This window comes from Pseudorca crassidens, chromosome 4, assembly GCF_039906515.1.
Source record: "Pseudorca crassidens isolate mPseCra1 chromosome 4, mPseCra1.hap1, whole genome shotgun sequence".
Classification (NCBI taxonomy): domain Eukaryota; kingdom Metazoa; phylum Chordata; class Mammalia; order Artiodactyla; family Delphinidae; genus Pseudorca; species Pseudorca crassidens.
In genome coordinates, this window is record NC_090299.1 from 50,933,960 (window position 1) to 50,952,080 (window position 18,121).

General features: G+C 48.7%; 1 protein-coding gene across 2 annotated transcripts in view; it reads right to left on the reverse strand.

Annotated features, from left to right (window-relative positions):
• Window positions 1–1,396, reverse strand: part of PPARGC1A (PPARG coactivator 1 alpha) — a 662,747-nt gene extending 661,351 nt beyond the window's left edge. Inside the window, exon 1 of one of the 2 annotated variants that reach the window (XM_067735645.1) lies at window positions 1,266–1,396. The gene's annotated coding sequence lies outside the window, so the exon portion shown is untranslated. The remainder of the gene's footprint in view (window positions 1–1,265) is intronic. The other variant, XM_067735648.1, reaches the window with a different exon arrangement.
• Window positions 1,397–18,121: the final 16,725 nt, after the last annotated feature.

Below are 18,121 nucleotides of genomic sequence, written 5' to 3' on the forward strand. Positions count from 1 at the left end.
AGGAGAGACGCCGCGGCGGCTGGGCAAGCCGGGCAGAACAGAGCTCTTTTCCTCGACGCCCCCCAAACCCCGCCGGCCTGCTCCCCCCGCGGCGCTGGCTCCGCTGGGCCCGGGAATCCCCCGCGCCCCGGACCGCCCACCGAGTTGCTGCTGCCTTTCACCATTGCTCCTTCGCCTCGCCTCCCGCCCCAACTTTCCCCAGCCTGGACTCGCGCGCGTACACACACACACACACACACACACACACACACACACACACACTCACACTCTCCTCTCCCTCGACTCCAGCTCCACTTCCCCGTGTAGTTTGGAGATGACAGATGCCTGTAGACTTTCACCAAACAAGCGGTGGGGGCAGCAGACTACAACAGTTATTTAATTAAAAGGCATTTTTCCTCTCTTTCTCGCTCTGGCTCCCGGAATAGCTTCTGAACGCCTAGACCCCGAGCACATGCCTGTCTCTCCAGGTTACCAGTGGCCCACTAACACCCATCTCCTTCCACGCCCCCCCCTTCCGGCGTCTACCCCCAGCTCCTCCGCGCCCCCCGAGCCACACCGACAAGCACACCTCGAGGCCGGCGGCGGGGAGCGTCGAGGGCACGATGCAGCCGGACTGCATTGCACTGTCATCAAAGTTAAGTGTGTTTGTGGGGTGCTTGTGCGCGCCGGGGGAGGCTCGGGGTCACGGGCACTGGAGCATCCACTCTGCCCCCCTCCTCCTCGGGGTCAGGGGACGCCTCCACTTGAGACTGCAGCCATTTTAGGGAAAGAGGTGGCTTGGAGCCCGGGGGGTAGTGGAGGGGGAACAGCACGTCGCGGGGGACTCAGAGCTCCGCAGCCCCTCGGCGCAACTGGAGGGCGGGCAGGCGCCGGGCGCACAGGGGCGCGGCGCCCGCGGCGACTTGGGGAAGGTTGCGCTCGAGTTCCCTGGTTTTGCCTGGAGTTGTTCGGGGTAACGTGCCGGCTCCTACCTCTCTCTCCCGGGTTCCCGCTGGGCTGGAAGGTTGGGGCGGGGGGTGGGGAGAGGTCTGGATGGTAGATTGCACAAGGGAGGGACGCAACAGACCCTGGAGACTGGAAAGCTAGTGCTGGGGGAAGGCGGACACCTCCTCTCGCCGGTTGGCACAGACCCAGACGGTGCGACCCACTTGGCCCCCCCAGCCTCCCCACCCCCTCCCGAGCCTCTGCTTCCCCGCCGAGTGCCAAGTGAGCGCACGGCTGGGGGCACGGGGCGCGACGCCGACCGGCACCGAGCCACCCCTTACCTGGTTGGAAGGGGTTTCCCAGAAGGAGCCGTAGTTGTAAAAGAAGGAAGAGAAGAAGGTGTCTTCCGACAGCCCGCAGCCCGCCATGCTCTGGATGCAAATAAAATGAGGAAAGAAAAAAAAAAAAAAGCACACACACAAAAGCAACCAAAAATTTTCAAAATCAAATTAAACCAATAAGCGAAGAAGAAATTCTCTCGAAAAATAAAGAAAAGGAGGGGGAAGGGAACGGCAAAGGGAACGGAAACTCTCGGCGGTGCTCCCTCTCCGGCTGAGGAGGGATGCTCGGGCTGCCGCTGCCGCTGCCGCCGCTGCCGCCGCCGCCGCCTTCTCAAGACGGTACCTAGAGAGGTTCGTCCTGACTTGAGCAGCCGCCGCCGCCGCCTGTGCCGGCTGCGTGTGTGCGCGCGTGTGTGTGCGTGTGCGTGTGTGTGGTGTGTGCGCGCAGAGCGAGAGACCGCAGGGGAAGCGAGAGGGCGAGAGAATGAGCGAGCCGGGATGGAGGGCGCAGAGGCAGAGCGGGCGGGCGTGTGCGCGCGGGGGTGCGTGCGTGTGTGTGTGCGCGCGTGTGGCTGGGTGTGCGTCTGTTTGGGGAGCTCACTGGAGAGCCGGGGCCGTCACGTGGGTGCGCTGACTCCGCCGGCTGCCGGGGACAGCCTGTACTACAGCCACGGCCACTAAATAAGCCCTCGCCGCCAGACCTTTGCAGTCCCCCCAGGCCGGCGGCCAACCCTCCCCGCGGGTCTGTGCGGGCCCCGGGACTGCAGGGGGCGCGGATGCGGCGGCGGGCAGGTGGGTGGGTGGGGAGGGGGTCGCCCCAAGCCTGGACTGGGAAAGAAAGATACCGGCGGGGAGGCACTTGTCCCCCGCTACGCCCCGCACCCTCCTGGCCAGCCTTCCTCACACCCTCTTTGAAGATTTTTTTTTTTTTTTAATTCCTAAAATTGCTTTCCCGTGCAGGGACCCCTCTTACAGCCACGGGGAAATTATTTTCACACAGTTGCTACGTCTCAATGGGTTTTTTTTCCTTTCCCGGTGCTCCACGTCTCCCGCGCGCGCGCGCGCGCACACGCCGACACACACACACACCCGTGGCCGCCTCCTCCCATCCCAAATGCAAACCCACTTCCTTTTGCTGTAGTTAAGCTAAGTCAATGCTACATCAAACTAGGCTAGGCTGAGAGAACTGGAAAGTGGATTTAGGGGACAATACTGCCCCAGCAGGAAGAAAGGCTCTAGTTTGGCATTCTGTTGATTTAACAGTTTAAAACGTAGAAGGATTTTGTAGCTTCTGCACTGAAATTCAGGCCCCTTGAGTCACAATTCTTTAAATGGAGCTATTTCCTTAAGTCTATTACATGCTATAAAACTGTAAACTGATAACCCCCGCCCCCAAATGGTATTTTAGGACCAAAGCTTTCTCTCAATTTTAGTAATTGAATATCCAAGAGGATTTTTTCTGCAAAAAGCCATTCCTTACCTGCTCCCCCCCAACTTTTTATAGATATTCATAGTAAGTAAAATTCAGATAAAAGTCCGCGTATCGGTGTAGGGTGCTCCTACAAGTATTTGAATCCTTCCAGGACAACTTGAAACAACCTGTTATAGACAATTTATACTGTTTTCTTTCTGAATCCTTTTTCCAAATGCTGCCCATTTTTATTCAAACCAATTGTGCTTTTCCAAGACTCCACACTTCCTCTTTTAAATTCCCCACTTGAGGTCGAAATCCTCTGTGAAATCAACATTTCCACAGCAACCCAGTGATGTCACAAACATCGGCTCATGATTTCAGAGGGAAAATAAAGCAATAGAAAAGGATCTCTCTAGAAAGACAGCTTCTGTTTTCCTGCAAATGGCATTGCTCCTGGTAGCGATTCAGAAAACATGTTAGATTTCTGGTTAAATACCTGTTTTCTTTTTTCTGAGATTAACTTATTTTTCAAAGATATGTCAAATGATCTTAAAAGAAATAGGTCACCATCCTCTTTCCTGGGTTCGTGAAGAATGGTGTTTCAAATCAGTGGTCTCTAATCACACTGGCCACTAGAGATTTTAATAAACGGGAAAAAGATGTTTTTTTCTAAAAAATGATGGCAGAAAGAACACCGAGAGATGAAATTTAATGTACTAACTTCAGATCCAAACAATGCTGACTGACCTGGCTTCAAAAATACAGTCGTTTTTAAGGAGTACTAGGCCCACGGAAATTCTATTCGCTTATCAAAATTAGTGCTGATCTCGCCAATATTGAAGAGAGGGGCTTTTCCTCCATCGTTCCTTCTATTGTTTCCTGGATCTGCAGGCTGGGAGAAAGAGGGAAACAGTTTTCATGCCGTCCCGCCTTTTAACCCTCTGCAGTCTCACGCTTATCAATATTAAACGTAAAGGGAATGGAAAATAGAAATGAGGCCCAATGCCTGGGATTTCTTACTTACACTTCCTGTCTAAATAGGTCCTTTAGATAATATTTCCACAGAGCACTATAGAGATTTAGTCTGTAAGGTGTTTTTCATATACATTTTATCTCAAGTTTACATTCTATTCCTACAGCCACTTACTGTTTCCCTGGTTTCCCCTCAGGTCCCACCTCCACCCCAAGGAAAGTTAATTCTGTCTCTGTGATCCCCTTTCTTATTTGCTGAATGAATAGGTTTATTCCTTACAACAATCCTGGAAGAATCGAGACTCTTTAAACCCATTTCAAAGATGTGGAAATAGGCTCAGATATGCCAAATAACTTGCCAAGGTCACCCAGTGGCAAAGTACTGGGAAGTGAACCCAAACTTTGTGACCACCCCCCTCACCTATCTCTCACATCCAGATCTAACTGAGCCCATCAGAGCACTGCTCTTACATGACCATATCACACATCCCTCCAAGAGCAGAGTCAGTGGTTCTACCCTCTAGCTGCCCAAATTGGTGGTGTGTGTACATCTGTGAGACGTGTTCATTTAAAAGTTGATTGCACGTTCACTAGCTCATCCACTCTTCATGAGGACCCTGTTAGGAAGCTATTATTATTTTTGTTTTAGAGGTGAGGAAACAGAGGCTCAGGGAAAGACTCTGATCCCCATCCTACCCAGCTAGTAAGTGGCAGAGCTAGGTCTTGAACCAACGATTTCTGGTTCATGACTTCTCTTTCCTTAAAAAATAGTCTTTCCCATCTCCAAACACACAGGAAAATGGGTATATGGATCCACTGAGCAGGCAGGACCTACAGAGACATCCAGGGAGGGAGAGGCAGGAACAGGTGGAAAGAATCTCCTCTGAGCACCAAACAGGGGAACATTCGTAGACAGAAGTCTGGCCTCCAGCCACAAACATTTGGCTGCCCTCAAATCTCCAGCTCTTTCTTTTTCCAAACAGGGGAGGCCCAAGGAGGGTCACCTGGATAGGCTTCTGATGAAACACCTTCCTCTCTGCCCAGCTTGTCCCTCTCCCAGGGCAGCCCTGCCATCTTGAAAAAATTCTTCCTTGGTAGGTTGGCTCACCAGGTATTAGCACAGTAACGTAGAGGTTTGTTTGCTAGTTCCCAAAAACATAAAAACAAGCCACCCCTTCTACCCCCACTGGGGCCCAGAACAGATGGAGACAACCCCTTGGGAAGTCGGGGGAGCCACAAGCTCATTGAGAAAAGATCATCCCGGCTACCTTGCTAACTCTTTGCTCTGCAGTATTCAGAGATATGAAGATGGAAACCGCGTTTCATTTCTAAACCCCCTGTGCTTGGTTCTCTGAAGACAAACCAAACTTCTGCACGCATTCCCCTGTCATACTGCCAAGTCACGATTTGCCACACTGCAAATGTGTGATTTGTTAAATTGACATCTTTCCATTAACAAGAAAATACATCTTTATTCGTAAACACTTTCCCCCCTAAGAAATGTTTTGCATTCATTTCATATTGGAAATTGGTTAATAGTCCATATGATGCTGGGGTGTTTTCCTTGTTTATAAATGAGTTGCATTAACACTCTCATACCACTAGGGTATCATTTAGTGAACGGTTGCTCCACTCTGCAGATGCAAGAGGCCAAAGTGTGGTGGATGAGGATAAAAAATGGTCGTTTGGGCAAAAACTGCAGATGGGAAGCAGATGCACAGAGGAAGAAGATTTCATTCAGTCTTTTTCCTTTATTAAAATGAAGTCTGCTAATCTGTCTTATTTTAAAAAGCCCTCTGAATACAAACTCGTGTTAATTCCAGGCACAGTGGAAACCAAAATCATCCCTGCCTTCAAGAAGTTTACCGTCTTGGGACTTCCCTGGTGGCGCAGTGGTTAGGAATCCGCCTGACAATGCAGGGGACACGGGTTTGATCCCTGGTCCAGGAAGATCCCACATGCCGCGGAGCAACTAAGCCCATGCGCCACAACTACTGAGCCTGCGTGCCACAACTACTGAAGCCCACGTGCCTGGAGCCCGTGCTGCACAACGAGAGGAGCCACTGCAGTGAGAGGCCTGTGCACCGCAATAAAGAGTGGCCCCCGCTCGCCGCAACTAGAGAAAGTTCGCGTGCAGCAGCAAAGATCCAACACAGCCAACAATAAATAAATTTATTAAAAAAAAAAGTTTACAGTCTCAGCACATGTTGTTTGGTCTACCAATTGGTTTAGTTGCCGATTTTCTTTATAGTTGTTTAAAAATTTACATTCACTCATCAAAATTATAATTACCCTGGGGAGAGATTAAAATTAAGAAGTAGTGAGACAAAGAAAAGTTGAGAGGGCAGAGGGATGGTATAGCAAGAAAGAGACAGGGAGATCCCGTGGAAAGTGCAGAAAGAAAAGGGCAGGAAGAAGGATGCAGAGGTTCATGCAAAACCCAACTACGGCAGAAAATGAACCTCAAAATAACTATGACAATAGTAATAACAAATGTGTAACGAATGCTGACAATATGTCAGGCATGATGTTAAACATAAGGCAGCCTTACTTGGGGCTGCCCTGACCAAAGGGAAGTGCATTAAAGTGCAAGCTGTTTATTTGGGAGGAGATCCTAGGAAGCATAGGTAGGGAAGTAGAAGTGAAAAAAGAAGTGAAGAAAGGATTAAAGCGGGCAACTATGGGCAACCAGAGCTTAACGCCACTTGGGAACCTCTGGGGGCAGTGGAGGAAGCACCCTTCAGAGTTACCCCACTCGAGGGCTGAGGGTGCTGGGATACGGATCCGTCAACTCCTCAGCTGACGGCTGCTCCCAGGTGTCGTTAACTCCCCAGCACGTCCAACCTGCGGCAAACGTGGGCAAAGTGGGCGCCGGCAGCCAGAGCAAGTCCTCAGGCAAAGGGATGCAGAGACCGCTGTTCGAACCTGGGGCCACATACTTGGAAATGGTAAGGGCTGTGGGGCTATGGGTGAGGCACCAAGAGCATCTGCACCCCAAACATTGACTCATTTCATTTTACAAAAACCTTTTGAAGTGGGAACATTTCCACTTTTCCCTGAGAGAACATAGTCTAGGAGAGTAAGAAGGGGCATCTGTTGTTTTTACCCAGTTAACTAACATCAGTTCCCTCTTCTGGTAACAGCCCCCTGCTTTTCCTTTGAGGAGCATTCCCTCCCCTGTCTCATTTATCTGACCTAAGCCCCTCACTCCAGGGATGCGCAGGTGACCCAAGCTGACCTGATAAGAGCACTACCTCAGACTTTCACTGGACCTATAGGACTATAGGAGCTGTAGAAGTGTGTTCTTTCTGCTGGGAGAGCAAAGCTGGGAGGATATAGGCCTGGAGCTCTTCCAGGCCCTGTTACACCCACAAGAATGAACCCAACTGCTTCAGAATGAAGCCAGCTCAGAGGAAAGCCAGCACTGAAAGGAAGCACCACAGATTCGTGACTTACATCCTCTGAGCGACTGGATCCAGCCCAACCTGAAGCCAGCCACCGCCCTGGACTTTCCAAGTATGTAAGCCAATAGACTCTTCTTTAATTATACTCCAGTTGGGGCTAAATTCACAGAAGTTAAACAACTTTGCCAAGATCATACCTCTAATGAATGTGGAGGTAATATTCAAACCCAAGTAACCCTAATTCATTTTGGTGCTACGGCCCATGTTCTTAGCTCATGCTCTACAGTGGCGAGTAGTATCTACCACAGGACAGAGCTCAGAGCCACAGCACCCTCCTCATTGTCTGGCCCTCACTTGGAACCTCTTTCCTTCCAGAAGCAGCTGCCAGTTTGTTTAAGAGGATGATGGATCGAGGTGTATCTTGGCTGTATTTGAATTGCTTGTTCCATCAAATCATTAAAAGCGCAACCATGTGTTAATGATGGTCACTTAAGAAAGGCTGGAGCGGAAGTGACAGAAAGCTTAAAACGAAAACAGAGTTAAGAGCTTCAGTTTTTTGATGAGCCAATCAGGACCCACTTATGGACAATTCCAGTTTTAGTCAGGACTCTTGGTTGTAAGTGACAAAAACCCCACTTCACTGGCTGAAGCAAAAAACAAACAAGTGAAAACTTTATTGACTAACCTAACTGAAAAGACCAAGAGTAGGGCTGTCTTTGGGAAAGGCTGGATCTCTGCAAGTCTCAACCTACATCAACAACACAGTTTCTTGGTTTTACTTGCCTTTGGGTTGACCTCATTCTCAAGCCTGCACAAGAGCCTCCAGCAGCGCCTGGCTCACCTCTTCCTTTTTATCAGTAGTCCCAACAGAAAGAGAGTAGACAGATGCCCCTCTCTCTCAACAGTCCCAGCAAAAAATCCCTGAGATTTCAAATCACTGGCTCTGATTGGGTCATGCGCCCATCTTTGCGCTAATTATGGTAGCCAGTGGGATACAATGCTCTGACTGACCGGACTTGAGTCACATGCCCATCCTTGGCTCTCTTGATGGAGTCAGCCCATGAAAGCATGTGAACTGAGACTGGAGAAGATGGGGTCCCCCAGAGGAAAGCTGGGGCACATACTAGTAATCTCCTCTTTCTAGAAGAATGATGATTGGCTGTCAAGTAGACAGATACGGCAATCATCCACAGCAGCACTGTGGTGGACATTAGAGAAGACTCATGACCTCGTCTTAGTCTTTAAGGAGCTCATACTATGCTCAGAAAAAAAGGAACATTACATGTAGAACAACAAAGAAAATATGTAATAATAAATGAAGTGAATTGCAGGTTCTTATTTGCAGGCAACAGAATACATGTCAATGCTTTAAGCAGACAATCTGAGGAAATTCATATCATTCCTGGGAGGGCCAGACAATTGGGTTCGGATGCTACAAATAGGAACAAAGCAGACAGAAAAAGAAGTGATATGACAGTAGGGACTGGACATCAGAAAACTCTACCACCCACTGTCCCAGAAGAACAAAAAGTCTTTGCCACCTCATTGGCCAGAACACCTGATCTCCTGCACTTAGCAGCCACCAAACATTGCTCACTTCTGCCTGTCAGTCCAGAGCAGGTGTGTGCACTTGTGGGGGGCATCTTATGTGCAAAGGAGTCTGGGAAATGTAGTTTTCCACTGTGTGGCCTCCAAGTACCAAAAGGTTAATTAGGAGGTGTGGCAATGGATACTGAGTTAATTTACAATACCTGCCACAGAGCAGATGACAGGAGTTCAGACTGAGAGTAGATGATAAAGGCTGGACTCAGATCACCTGTCACACTGTTTTGTCTGACTTGGCTCTGACATTTGCTAAAAAATTAGAGGATCTCGATGCCAGAGGATAAGATGCGCATAGAAGCCTGTACTCTTCAGACCACTCCTGGACCATACCTGCAAGTCCTGGGTGCCATCTGAAGACAGATGACGGCACATTGTGTCTGTCGCTGGGAGGCAATTAGGAAGAAGTCTTGACCATGATGTATGAAGAACAACCTGGACATCTCCCTCCCCTTCGACGCCTATATCTACTGTTTCCTCCCCTTAAACCTTCCACTTTTCTCCAATTCTTCCCCATCACTCTAGGCCAGGCCACTTTTCTCTTTCACCAGGACCTTACAGTAAACTCCTTTCCCTTCCTTTTGTCTCCATTCTTGTTTTCTACTTACCATTCAAACAGAATAAGATTTCAAAGCACGGGTCTAATCAAGGCCTCCCTTCAGTGGCTTCCACTGCTCTTTGGATCAAAGCCCAAATCCCGTAACATATACCCACTATTACATATAAAATAGCTAAGCAACAGGGACCTGCTCTATAGCACAGGGGGCTATACTCAATATCTTGCAATAACCTATAATGGGAAAGAATCTGAAAAAGAATAAAGTTTTAAAAATATATATGTACATAAAATGGGTAACTGAATCACTTTGCTGTATACCTGAAACTAACACAACACTGTAGATTGTTCACTTCAATTAAAAAAGTAGTAATTACTATCGTTTAAAAAAGCCCCAATCCTTACACGGGCCCCTTCCAATTCCTTCAGTCTAACTGTCCTCACCCTCTCCAAGTCTGGCATGATTTTCTATGTTCCCGTGCGGCTTAAGAAGCGACAGGAGCGGGCTTCCCTGGTGGCGCAGTGGTTGAGAGTCCACCTGCCAATGCAGGGGACACGGGTTCGTGCCCCAGTCCAGGAAGATCCCACATGCCGCGGAGCGGCTGGGCCCGTGAGCCATGGCCGCTGAGCCTGCGTGTCTGGAGCCTGTGCTCCGCAACGGGAGAGGCCACAACAGTGAGAGGCCCGCGTACCGCAAAAAAAAAAAAAAAAAGAAGCCACAGGAGCCCTGACGATCAGATTCCTACCACATTATCTACCCGGTCTCATCTCAAGTCCCTTTCTCCTCTGCTCCTCCTCACGTCTCCCAGCCACACACAACCTCAGTGCTGCCAACACTGATGCCCAGAGACATCAGATTCTCCACATGGGTGTAGCTTTGCCCCTATGGCTCCGTCTGCCTGGAATGCCTTTCCCACCTTTCTGCCTGGCAAAGACCTCAACTGCGAACTTGGGAGTCACCTTTTGGGGGAAAGCCCTTTGTAAGAGTCCCAGAGGAAACGACATGTGTCTCTCTTAGCCCTGCTCCCACCATTCCTATGGTCCACTGCCCACAGGCCGGTCTTTTTCACGTGGATTTTCCCACCTAGCCCAAGACCAACTCGATAAAAGTTGACCGAACAAGACCAAATAAACTTTTTTTTTTTTTGGCTGCATCGGGTCTTCGTTGCTGCACGTGGGCTTTCTCTAGTTGTGGTGGCTTCTCTTGTTGAGGAGCACGGGCTCTAGGCATGCGGGCTTTAGTAGTTGCAGCACATGGGCTCAGTAGTTGCGGTGCACGTGCTTAGTTGTTCCACAGCATGTGGGATCTTCCTGGACCAGGGCTCGAACCCGTGTCCCCTGCATTAGCAGGTGGATTCTTAACCACTGCGCCACCAGGGAAGCCCCAAATCAACTTTTAAAAAAAAAAAAAAAATCATCCCTCTACACAGAAAGCAGTAATAAAGAAAATGTGTTCTATTACCACCTTGAGACTTCAATTAATGTGCTTTTCTCCTCGTGAATCCTTGCTTCCAAACAAACAGAACCTGACAGCCCGAATTAAATCATTTATCTTTCTAGGTCTCTGCCTTGGCTCTAACACTAGTGAAGAAGCCTGATATCTCATAAGAAACTGGCAGAAACAAAAGCTGCAGCCCGGTACACTTGACTTCATCTGGTTTTATAACCCATACATACATACGTGCAGGAGAAATGTTCATCTCCAACTCTTTTACCTAGGCGGAATTAAACGCCAAATTATCGGACTTGATCATTACCAGACTTGTTTCCTCCCATAAACCCTAAAGAGGGGGGTGTGTGTGCGCGCATGCGCGCGTGCGAGCGCCTGCTCACGTGCACGACGACAGACCACTTTATCCGACTCCATCCGTGAATTACACAGTGCAAACAGCCTTGGCAGTGAAGAACACAAGCAGAAATGGAGAAAACTTCTGCTAAATGTTATGTTCCAGTTCCTTCGTATACACTGTAATGGCTTTTGACTTAGAGTGACCTCTGTGTTTCCAACCATGGGCCAGTGAGGAAAGAAAAGACCATTTCCACTCTGCCCTGTATAATTAAATACCTAGATGAAGTTTTTTCCCCGGTCTGCTTTGAGAGCCAAACAATGCTGGTTTGCATTCCATCATCATATATAAACACCCACAGGCCAGGGTAATTTACCTTTGCTGTTCTAGCCCCTTAAATCAGGGCACCCTGAACTGCATTTAAGCATATCGGAAGGGCCTCTGGTTATGGAGACTGCAGTATTTATCTTTTTTTAAATAACAAAAATATCCTCTTTACAATCTACTATTTGGAAAGAGATAACATGGATACAGGCACTCCATAGATAATCCTCAAATCAGGTCTATGGATTCAGACCTCTTTTTTTTTCTTCAAACCTTTGTCTTAGAGCTGCTAAGTAGTCACTAAAGAGAGTGGCTTGGAGGTCGCTTCTACCAGCTTCCCCTGCTGAGATCTGGAGAGTGAGATCCCAGCAAGGAGTAAGAAGCATCAGGAACGGTCAGGGGGGCAGGCAGGCTGTGGGGGAGGCCTGAGGGACGCTGCACAGCACGGCGGGTCGACCAAGGTTTCTCAGACTTAACTATGTACATGAACCACCCAGGGACTTTGTCACAGTGCGGACTCTGGTAGGGCTAACTGGGGCCTGAGATTCTGCATTTTTCTCACAAGCTCCTGAGCGATGCTGATGGTGCTGGCCCAGGACCCACAAGTCAAATAATGAGGCTTTTAGACCTCAGGCTCCCAGTCAGATAGGCCTGGCTGGGAACCACCTCCTTGGTAGCTGGTCGCTCTGGGACAAATTACTTGACCTCTCTGGGCCCTGGATTCCTTATCTGTTTAACAGTGACGATAGCAACCTAACAGGTCTGCCAAGAGGATTAAATTGTGGAATGCATGTGAGGGGCTGAGTGTAATGCCTGGCATGTCCTTAGCGACAGAATGGAGACCAGGGCCCACCTTCCCCACTCCCCGGGAAGTGTGCCTTGCCCATTCTAGTCTTTCATTCTTTTTAGTATTCAATGACTTTTCTTGATTTTATTGTCTCATTACACAAAGTAATACATGTTCGATTAAAGAAAGAAGACGGGAAGGGAGGTAAAGAGGGAGGGAGGGAGGAAAGAACAGAAGAAAATAAGAAAAGACCTATCCCTATACCTCCAGTCATATGTACACACATATCTTAACTAATGGAATTGTATTGTCCATCTCATTTTGCAAGCCTTCATTCTCACTTGTTATATCAGGGTAACAACAGAAACAATAAAGGTCATAAGAACAGCAAGAGCTCATCTCCATTAGGCTCTTGCTATGTGCCAAACACCCATCTTGCACACTAAGTGCCTGAACTCATTAATTTTCACAACTCTTTGACATGGACTCTTATCAGCCTCATTTTATAGACAAGGAAACTAAGGCACAGAGAGTGTCACTTACCCAAGGTCACACACTGGTCAGTGGGGAATTCAGGTTGGAAACCAGGCAGCCTGGGAGCACAGCCTGGGCCTTTAATTCCAAATTCTGTACCCTTCATGGGTTCACCCTAACATGCTGTTCTATCGCCTGATTTTTTTTCCCACTTGCCACATCGTGAATATCTGTTCATGTTATTTCATATTTTTGCACAACATCATTTTAGGTGACTGCTAAATGGTAGTATTCCATTGCCCGTTTTACGGATGGGAAAAGCGAGGCCTGGCTGCTCGCTAGAGGGTAAACAGTAAGAGGAAGAACCATGCCCCGCCTGGGGGCCTAGGCCCCGTGCACCTGAGCATGCCCTCTGGACACAGAGATGCTGACTGCGCACCTACCACGTGCAGGGAATGTGCTGGCCTCAGTGGAGAATGGAAGACCGACAGGATTCTTACTCTTGTGGCCCTCGCTGTCCAGTGAACTGAGCCACGCGATAAAGTCAGTCATTTTTTATTTGGACGAGATGATGTGAGATAACTACGAGAGAAACAATTCTACCCCGTGATATGGCAAATGGAAGGGCTGGTGATCATTTAGGAAAACTGAGGAGGTAAGATTTGAAGTGATACCCAAGTGACAAGAGGAGGGAATCACACAGTCATCTAGAGTCAGGTTTATTTAAATCTCTCAATGTAAAACAAAAGCTTAATGGTAACCCTAGGGAAGGGTACTCAGAAGTATCATGTACCTACAAAATCCTCATAACATGTAAGAGTGCACAGTGGGAACAGCAAGGCTAGGGGGCCATCCTGGATCTGTCCTCCATGCAGCCTTAGACAGTCTCAGTCACCCCATCTGCAAAATGGGCTTGGGACACTTACCCAAGGGCAGGGGCGGGGCTGCTGTGAACATGAAATGGAACAACGTGGGAGACATGGGACACTTTAGTTGCTGTTGACCTTGACGCTGAGTGGTTGACCTGGCTGTTGAAGGGTCAAATCTGCGCTATTGAGACATCAGTATTCATCAGTAGTAGAATAAGGAGATTCCTGAGACCTCACAAGCTATACATATCTGGGAGCATGTTGGGCATTGACACGTGTCATGATTAAGATTCAGATAATCCTTCCCACATTGTTTGCTAAGTCTCACCACCAGGGCAGCTTAGGACATTCTGAGTAATGACTTTGGCTTCTCGTTTAATCTGTTTACTCTGGTAAACTGAGGGAGAAGTCTAACCAGGGTCCCCTGAGCACCTTTGACCTCTCTCAACTCTCAGGTGGTGTCATTGCTGAGGTAGAGGCCCGGAGGGAGGTTGCGGTAGGGATTCTTCCTCACACATCTTTGCTCAGGGCAACAAATAACACTAACAACGGCCACTACCATGCGGGCTAAACACTCTACATCCAGCGTCTAACTTCATCCTCTGACCTCTTGTCCTCTCCATTTTACAGATGTGGGGACTGAGGTTCCAAGAGGCTAAGGAGCTTGGCCAAGGCCACACAGCCAGCCAGGCAGCTAGCACTGTGCCAGGTCCCTTCCGCATCCCCAGGCTGGTCCTCACAGCAGGGGCTCAGCCTTCCCTGCACAGGGACCACTCCCCCCCATTTTTCCCTGGTTAACTCCGGTCTCGTTTGGATCCCAGCGCTGTCACAGTGAAATGCCCATATCGTGGGCACTCCAAGCCACCTGTCAGAGCTACAACTGCACGCCGTGCACACGATCATGGGCTTCCTGTACAAAGTCGGGGTTGAGCCCAGCTCAGATGTCAGGCATCAGAGCTGGAGCAAGTGCCACCTCTTCCCAGCTGAGTGCTGGGCGAGTTCTCTAGCCGCCCTCCACCTCAGTTTCCCGGGCTGTAACACAAGGAACATAGGAATTACGACCTCATGGGGGTGGCGGCAACGATGAAATTAACTGATGCTGCTGCATGGGAAGTACCCCGCAGGTAGCACCCGTAGGAAGGGGGAGAAGGCCGACCCCCCCCTCCCCCCCCCCCGCACACCAGGCTCCACCAGGGCAGGACTGTGCCCGGCTCAGCAGAGCAGGCCTGCCACCAGCATCTGGAGAGCTCAGTGAGATACTACGATCATCATCCCATTTTACACACCAGCGGTGAGTTCCTGCCCAAGGTCACCCAGCTGGTGGAGGGGCCGCGCTGAGCCTGGCCCTGAATCCTGCGTGCGTCCCCTCTTGGCCACTCCCCGCTGCCCTTTGGGTCTTTCCTCCCGTCTGTGGGGTAAGAGGCCACAGCCCTGGGTGGGAGAGGTGGCAGGGGTGTCGCGGAAGCTCAGAGGGAGGCCCATCCTCACACCCTCTCCCCAGCATTCCCACCGCCCCGCCCCCGAGCCCGCACAGGGACCATGAAGATTTCACCCGGACCCCGGTGGTTCCGAGCAGCTGGCAGCAGAGGAGCTGAAGGGCACTCCCGGGAGGGGGACAGAGGGGCCCGAGGCGTCCAGACCTCCCTGCCCCGGGCAGTGGGGCCTCCCGTCAGGCGTGGGGCTCCTGGGCACAGGACGAGGACAGGGGACCTCTCAGCTGTCAACTGCCCTCGTGTTTTTAACTTGTTCCTTCATTTCCCCAGGGCCTCACATGTGGCCTGGGCCTAAAGATCTCCTGTGAAAGCTCCACCAGGGGTGTTTTCTGTGTCTTTAGAGGAAGGACTAACCCAGCCAGACTGTCTCCATTCCCCTCCTTTCACCCCCTCAGACCAGCCCAGCCCGGCCTTTTTTTTCTCTTGAATTTAAGAGCCTTGCAGACACAAAGATCCTTTTAGCTTTTAACATATTTAATAATTTATTATTTATCTGATATTTTGGTAAATGTATTCCTCAGATCGTGCGTCTGCATCTCCAGTTTCCAATTTGCACCTACCTGACATGGTTTATATTACAATCCGTTGATGCTCTCAAGGCAGGGTTTCCTCTTTTAACACTCCTTTATAGCCCTAATGAACTTCTATGCTCCATTTACTCAAGAAGACAGTTCGTTCCCCCTTTTACATTTTCCTGCTCACAGGCATACAAATCATATGTGTCACTAATACAGTGTTGGTTTTCCCTGCGTTGCTTCTTTTTTTAAACATGTTTGCCCTTCAGCCTGCTATTAACCAGTTTCTTCCTACTCTGAAAAACTTGCTCTTTTTAAATTTCATCATTCAGTTTTTTTCCTCGGCGATTTTACCCTTTATTAAGAAGTCAAAACCAATTTTGGAGCGATCACAGATATCAAATAGTCTCATGAATCTTTTGTATCCTCCACTGCTCCTGACACAGGGGTGGGCACACAGCAGGGACACTGTAAACACTTGTTGCAACCAGGATGGTCGACAAGCGATTTTTGAAAGGCAGGGCGGTGCAATGGCTAAGTACACAGGAGCGAAATCTGACTGCGTGGATTGGTTTAAATGCTCATTTTTATCCCACATTAGCTGTGTGACCTCAAGCAAGTTACTCAAAGGCTCTGTGCTTTAGTTGCCTCAGCTCTAACATGGGAATGAGAGTCATTCTACCATCTTCCAAGGTTTGTTGCGAGGATTAAATAACTAAAGCGCATAAGATGGTTCCTCACCAAGCAAGCTCTGAATAAACAGTGACTTTTGTTATCACTGCCTGCCGACTATTTGCAACTTTCAGATATTATCGATTACCTTGGATCACAGATAGAATCAGGCAAATCATACTTCTCCCCTCCCCTCAAAATTAAGAACCACACATGATGAAGTACTAAGATCTCGTTCCTCATTTTCTACACGGGATTCAGATGTGTGGAATGCCCCCTCTGTGTGACCTCAAGGCCAGCATGTATAAAATGGGAATGATGCGTCGTCTCTTGCTGGGGAAAACGCCCACAGTCCCCGTTCTCAGATCTATCACCTTCATTTAAATAATTTCTCGACTCGTTCGTCTAAAATGAATTGCCCACATACTAGTTCAGAACAGTTGCTAACAAGCCAACGGAAGCCATCGGTCGTAAGGATGGGTCGACTCAGGTGGCAGAGGCAGAAATGCCCACTAGGGGGCGAGCGCGTTCACTCCTTGTTCCCTGTGGTGGCTCAGTCCCCGAACCGGCTCCAGCCCCTTCTCTGTGTGCACTACCGCCTATAATTCCCCAATGCCCAGCTCAGGAAGCTGTATTAACTCCATATCAGACCTGAGAAATCTCAGGCTAACCTGCCAGGATCACAGCGCTGAGAGGAGAAACTGCAATGGAACCCAGATTTCTCTTACTCTACCAGGCTGCCCCCAGATCCCAGAAGAAGGCAGCCCTCGGCATTGCCCGGAGGAAGGGAAGGTGTGCAGACACCTGAAATGTAGACACTGACAAAATGGTGGGTCACACGCATCTTCCCCCCAAAACGAGCACAGGATTAGGCCTACATTTCCCAAAGTGTGTCCCATGGAACATAAGTCCTGGGAGGTGCTCTGTAAAAAGGGTCTGGGGCCATACCAAGTCTGTGAAACATGGCATTCACTATTCTGTCTGAAATACAAAGTACACATTAGTTTGTTAAAGGTTCTGATAAGTCCTGCAGTAAAGAAAACTCTTTGCTTGACTTTGTTTAATCATTAGCATTTCCCTGGCCTACCTGACATCTGGGTTTTTATATACATATGACATCTTTTAATGTTCACTTTGACAAATGCTGGTTTTGGCAAATAAGGAGCATAATGAAAGTGAAGAAAAGGAACTTTACACACGTGAATAATGAACTGATACAGATGTCTCAAGGACAGAGGAAAATGTGTCCAAGCAAGATACTCATGGAAAGTCTGAATTATGAAACAAACAGAACCAAAACCATAAAGAAACCTAAAGTCTTTATGATATGGAAAACCATTTCAGCATTCAGGATGACTCCCAAATATAATCCAGAAGACGAAATAAAATGGCAACCAGGTTGCTTCACACCATGGGGTACAAAACCTCTATTTCATTAGTTCATGCTCAGAGCTAAGATCTTCACATGGAATGATGAGATTGCTATGTTCCCCAAAATGATCGGATGTTTGCTAAGACTCTGCAATGAATGGCTTAGAAAAGTACAGTCCATGAAGCATTATTTACACTAACCAAGACATGGAAACAACCTAAGTTGTAATGGCTTGTACATGTTTCCTTCATGAGTCTATAAGCTTCTCTTGCATATACCAAGAGCCTAAGTGCTATGGTTGGGCAGGACAGACAAGCACCACTGCTGGGAAGGATGGATGGATGGATGGATAAAGAAAATGTGGTATATATAATACAATGGAATACCATTTAGCCATAAAAAAGGAAATCCTGTCATTTCCAGCAACATTGATGGACCTTGAGGACAATCTGCTAAGTGAAGTAAGTCAGACAGAGAAATTCAAACATTGCATGATTTCATTTATATGTGGAATCTAAAAAACAAAAAAAGCAAAAAAAAACAAAAACAAAACCCTCGAAGAGAAAGAGATCAGATTTGCGGCTACCAAAGGGAGGGAGGGGCATGGGTGGGGAG